The following is a 6769-nucleotide window of genomic DNA, read 5'->3' on the forward strand; positions in this document are numbered from 1 at the left end:
AATTTGACAAATAAATATGTCATTCACTTCAAATTAAACTAATCATTGGCTATATGTCGAAAAAAATGCTCTAATTTCTTGTTTTAATGCAATCAAACAAGCTCAAGACTGAAAACAATATTAAAAAAATTGTTTATAACATTTCTTTATCGATCGAAACTCAAATTTATGTAAATTTTCCTGAAACTCATAGTTTAAATTAAAATTTATCGAATTATTGATCAAAAACTGGAAATATTGATATTCGTTAATGTTTGACGATGAATATCTCGTAACGGCTTCACTTAATCAAAAAATCATAAGAGACCATTTTTGTAGAGCAGTAAATTTCCTACAAAATCATGAGTTCCGCAATCCGAAATAATTTTTTTTCATCGACTTATAAAATTCATAATAAAAACGAATATTTTCCTTAAAATAGCCAAACTTCAACTATGAATATCTTTTAATCGGTTGAGTTTTTGAAAAAGTCATAAGAGACCTTTTTTGTAAAGCATTCAATTTCTCACAAAATCTATGCCACGGAATATTTTTCCAAGCAGTTGGAAGCGAGATATAAATTTTTTTATCTGATTATTCGAAAAAAATAGAAACCCGCAAAGCGGAGGACCTTCCCGTTATAATTAAGAGCTTATACTTGGAGAGAATTCTTTTTAGGTGTCTACGAACCTATTTTTCAGAGTATAAAATCAAAAATAAATTATTCGATTTTTTTGACCCACCCTAATATATGTATATATGAAAAATATATCAAAAATGCAAGTGGGTATTCAAATGAAAGCTCTTAATGAATGTAACATCAGGATGAGCTTAGATCTTTAAAAAAATCAATATTAAAGAAAGTACAAAGCAATTGAACAAAATATATTTTAATAATCATAAATTTAAAACTACATTTTTAAAGATATATATTTTCTTATTCATACCACAAATAAATAGCATCATTTTGATTTCTCGTCAATCGGACCCGTCGATATATTTAGACTGAATTTTTATCTCTCTATAAAATTTATATTCAATAAAGTAAAAGATTCGTGGTGTAGATTTTAAAGAAATATACTATGACAATAAATGACGGAAATTTGCTAAAAAAAAAAAAAAAGTAAAATTCCAATACTGAAAAAATAATAATGTCGTCTTTAAATAATTTTTATTTATTTTTTTTTTTTTCGTTATTGAAAAGGTTGCCAAGTTTTTGTTTGTTTACATTTTTTTCGTTTACTTTTCCCAATAATTACAACTCGTTAGCGAATAATCTTCTCACTTAAACTTTTAATCTTATTGAATTGAATTTTGTTTAGTTTTGTTCACCGTCACGTCAGTATCTATATATATATATATATATATATATATATATATATATATATATATATATATATATATATATATATATATATATATATATATATATATATTTTTTTTTATTTTTGATATCCATCCCCTAGCCCATGGCAATTCTTTCTTCTGGCAGGCACAGCTCAATTGTCCGCGAGAAGCGGGAAAAGATTCCATTAAAAGTTGACGATGAGCTAGCGGGTGAGAAGAGGGTATAGTAATAAGAGAGGGTGAATCTAACGCTCGACGGACTTTTGAGTTTTAATGCACTCGATATAATCAGCCCTCTTATCTCAAAATACCTAAGCGCCTTTCTCGTAAATTGGAAAAATAATTTGCTGTTTTATAACAACTTTCATAAAGCTACATTGTGTATTTTTTTTTTAATTTTTTATTTTAATTACTTTTATAATATTTTTTATATATGTTTACATTAATTTAACAACAAAAATAATTGTAATTGAATGATAAAGTAAAAAAAAAAAAATGAAAAATAAAGGAATAAATTAATCTTGAATTAGAATAAATCGAATCGGTGAATTTAAATGTGGTTGATTAGAGTTGAATTGATTAAACGGGTAAATACAAACTCAGTCCAGCATAAAATACTGATGGATTGCTTTAATTACTTAGCACTTGAATTACAATGTGAGTCGACGGTAAATTATACTACTTGAAAGTTATCTACACTTATCGAAAGAGCTTAGTAGCTTTGCTTGTACATATATTATATATAAACCATTATTTTTTTAAAAATATTATAACTGTCTTTCTAGTAACTTTTATCAGAACTGTAAATAATTTTTTATCAACTTTTAAAAAAATAATAATAATAATAATAATAATAATAATAATGATTGCAATGATAATGCCTAAAGAAAAAAGTACCACGTTTGTATTTTTTCCACGTATCCTATGGGTTAATTTTAGGTAACAAATGTCCTTCTTAAATTGCCGAGACTAAGAAAACTTTTTTAAGTGTAATTGCATCCTTTCTTTACACACACATTCTCACACAACTATTATAACGTGTTGTACTTTTTAAAATATTTTTCAACTTTTTTCGTTGTTATCTCGGTAAATTAATCTTATCAAACAATATATTATTTTTATTATTAAATTTTTCTATCCTCATTATTTTCAGTGACAAAAAAAAGAAAAAAAAAAGTCAACATTATAATTAAAATAGTTTTTAAATAAAATAATAAATTTAAATGTTTATAAATTATTGAAATATATATTTGAAAGCTCGGTGAATAAATTAAATATATACGTAGATAAAATCAGAGACTTAAAGTTAATCTTTTTAAGTAAATTTTCTTGCGGTATTGAGTTTTCTTATGTGTATCTTGGTTCTTTGAAAGAATCCCGTTGAGATATTAGGTTTTTATCGTAATTAAATTAAAGTACCGAGTGAGATCACTGAAAAAACAACTTGTGCCAGTTTTTTTATTTTTTCATTTATTTTTTCCTCCTTATACTTGTTCGTCTTCTTCTTCTTCTTCGTCTTCTTTCGCGCTGGAACCATCACGAGAGGTTTGTACGATCAACTCAAGCATCGGACTATATGAAAGAAAACTCGATGAAAACTTCAACCTCAACTCTTCTTTCACTCAATCTTATCGTCAAAGAATTCATTTATACATTACCATTAAAGCATTCGTTATTATTAATAAATAATTATTATACATAAGTATCAATTATATTTTGTTATAAAAATTTCAATAAATTACAGGATACAAGGTCAGTCCTTAATTATTGACATTTTTTGAAATATAAGCTTATCTTGATGTTAGATTCATCAAGAGCTTTCATTTGAGTACCCACATGCATTTTTTATATATTTTTCATATATATATATATATAAAATATATAAATATATAAAATATATGAAAAATTGATGTGGGTACTCAAATGAAAGGTCTGAACGAGTGTAACGTCGGGATGAGCTTATATATTTAAAAATGTCAGTGATTGATAAGATAGCAATATCAGTTATTAATTATTGATATTTTTAACGATGTAAAAAAATATATGATTTATAGAACTAATAAAAAAAAGACAATTATTCAAGACACGTATCCATTTATCCTTTTTGAGAGATATGTGATGATAATAATTGTGCAAAATCAAATTACGAGGTAACCGGGTGCCGTAAAAACGGATGTTATATGTTCGTATATATATATATATATATATATATATATATATATATATATATATATATATATATATATATATATATATATATATTAATAATGTTTTTTATTTTTTATTTATATTCTTACCCTCTTTAATTCAATTTTCTTTTATCCTCTCTCGGCTGAAGCGCGTGTTAATATATGTATATATCTATAAAAACCTTTTCGGTAACAATTTGCGTTTACAAATTTCATTATTACAGTAACCTTGTACATAAAGATCTTTATGGGCTGGAGTATATATGTAGAGAAGTGTATTCATAGGTCGTAGTGCATGAAAAAAAAAAAAAAAAAAGTAATAACAATAATTGCCAACATCGCACTTATTCTTGGCAATCGTCATCTCTTTTTTATTATATTTTATAGACTTTTTAGTTTTATTAATAAAATTTTTTATCATCTGGGTACATTTATTTTAGTTGTTAGTTTTGGCAATTGTTTCCACCGCGTACTTTATATTTGATTATCCTCGAACTGCATCCGGCATGACAATAGCTTTAATTTATAAGCACTATAGAAAATTTTAAATGATTGTGTGTTGGTTGGTAATAAGTTATTATTAATAAATTAAAGTGATAAAAATAGGTTTTTATGGTTTAATTTTATATATATATATATATATATATATAGAAAAAGGGACTAATAAAGAATTAAGATGTGATAAAACTTTTAAGTAAAGTTTTAAGAAAAAATAATAAAAAATGGTTATATGAATACTCAATTAGGTGGTTCAATTTTCTCGCTATCTATACTCGGTACGAAGGTACTTGGTACTTGGATAACCAGATTAAAATTCACTGTCTAGATAGAGCTTTGAAGAGGTAACTCTGAGCTGGTGGACGATGGTGCTCATCATCTACCTCAACTGATCAAACACTTTATTAAGAAAAACTTTCCAATAACGACTCTATAAAAAATATTGTTCGAGAAGCCTCGCTAAGTTAATTGGATAATTTAAAACAAAAAATTTTACTTTATTTTTTTTTTTTTTTATTTTATTTATTATTCTTTATAAATATTCTATTTTTTTATTCAAAATAATTTTTTTATCAATAATTAATCTTTAGATAATTTAAAAATTAAAAAAAAAATAGTTTCAAAATTTGCCGATAGGTGGCCAAGAAAAAAAAATTCTTCTCGCTTGTGGAAGTTTAATTCTAAATTATTTCAGTCATTAAATTTATTTAATTAATTTATATAAATTTTGTAATGTTATTTAGAATAAAAAAATGTTTAATTAATTAAAAATTAATTAATAATGACATAAATAATTTATTAAAGAAAAAAATTAAGCAATTGTTATTAATTGTATCAGAATATTCATATTTTGATATTGATTAATTTTTAGATTAATAATAATATTTTTAAAAAATTTTAGTTTTAATTTTTGCCGATAGATGGCCGATGGAAAAAATTCTTCTCGCTTGTAAAATTGTAATTTTGAAGTATTTAAAGTAATGAGGTATTTTTTTTTAGAATTTTTTAGCAATAAAATAATTAATTAAAAATTTAGTTAATAATAAAAATAAATTATTTATAAAAAAAATGAAACAATTATTATTTAATACTTATTATTAAAATAAAAAAAATGAGTATATGATATAATACCGGGTAGAATGACTGTTGAGACATTGAATTATTCTTCATTAATTAAATACCGTCGAATATCGAAGGACGTCTTAAAAGGATTCCTCATCTAGCTGAAAAGTCTTTCTTTCACAACTACGGTTCAATTAATCTCATAGAACAATGGGGTTTGATGATAATCCCGCCGTCGTGAAAGATCCTTAATTATTCACAGCTGCAAATCTACCTTTAACAATAAAAATTTATTTTATTTTTATTGTTTATCTTTTTTATTATTTATCAAAGTGTAATAATAATAAAATAAACCTTTTTTTTTTTTTTGTAATATTTATTTTTTGACAGATAAATTTATGAAAAATTTTTTCGTTTAAAAAGTTTAATTTAAAAATCATAAACAATAAATTTAAAAATAAGAATTTAAGTTTGAAAGGTTTGTTTTATTTTTTTTTTTTTTACTGTCGTTTAAAATCGACGTATTTATTACGGAGTTTTTAAATAAATCGAAGTGTCCAAATGTTGTTTGAAATAAATATATGTACTAAAGGTAAAACCGTAAGACATATTGGCTATATAGAGAGTATATAATATAGTAATAGATAAAAGAAAAAAAAAAATAAAAGATATAAATAAGATGGACAACTTTTCTCATGCATCGATATGAATATAAATAACTCGAGTTACCCTATACTTGACTTGCTATCTTTACTTTAACCAATCTGGCTTGCGTTAAACTAACTTTTCCCGTTATCATATCTTCCGTTATCTACCGTCATCCATTTTACTCAAGTCTTTTTAAAGCCCACGATATAATATCATTACTCGTCAATGACATTTTATTATAACGACATATTATTATAATGACTATTAAATTCAATTTTAGATAATTTGATATTTAATTAATGAGATTAATTTTTCAAATGTTTGACAGATATATTTGGAGGCTGAAAGGGTTTACTATGAGTGGGAGCAATTTATATATGTGTAGAGAGAAGAATTTGATCATGAAAGTATCGTAAGCTCTCGCAAAGCAAACAACGTTTCGGTACAATGAAACGCAATTTCCTGAGCGGTACTTCAAGACATACCCGTAATAGTAGCATCAAACTCAAGGTATCATTATCATTCTCATTCTCATTCTCAGTCTTCTAACAGTATATAAGAGTTAAAAGCTTTTCAGTCATTCTAGATTATATTTACCGCGTTAAACAATTATACATACGGAAAAAAAACATTTTATTAATCATTTTTTAACCGAAATAAATTATTTTGAATTTTTTTTAATCAAGAAAATTAGTTTTAGAATTTTTTACTATTTTTTCAAGACATTCTTGGCACTAGCAGGCAACTTGGATCTCCAAAATAATTAAAAATAAATTTAATTAAAAAGTTAGTTTCAAAAAATTCCGCTAGGTGGCTACCGCTCTCGTAGTTAGAATTTTAAAATCTATAATTTAATTGATATTTAATCTTTATTTCTACATATTATTTTTTATAGACATTATTTACACTAGAAGGGTACTTGGACCTCCTTAAATAAAAAAAAAAAAAAAAAATTAGCTCCGACGAAATTAAAAAAAAAAAAAAATTTTACAAATCAAGATTTTCTACAAACCAATAAATTTATCAAAATTTTATTATTATTCTTT

Source organism: Cotesia typhae, unplaced genomic scaffold (genome assembly GCF_013202065.1).
Source record: "Cotesia typhae breed Kobodo isofemale line unplaced genomic scaffold, CoteBio_Ctyphae scaffold_121, whole genome shotgun sequence".
Classification (NCBI taxonomy): domain Eukaryota; kingdom Metazoa; phylum Arthropoda; class Insecta; order Hymenoptera; family Braconidae; genus Cotesia; species Cotesia typhae.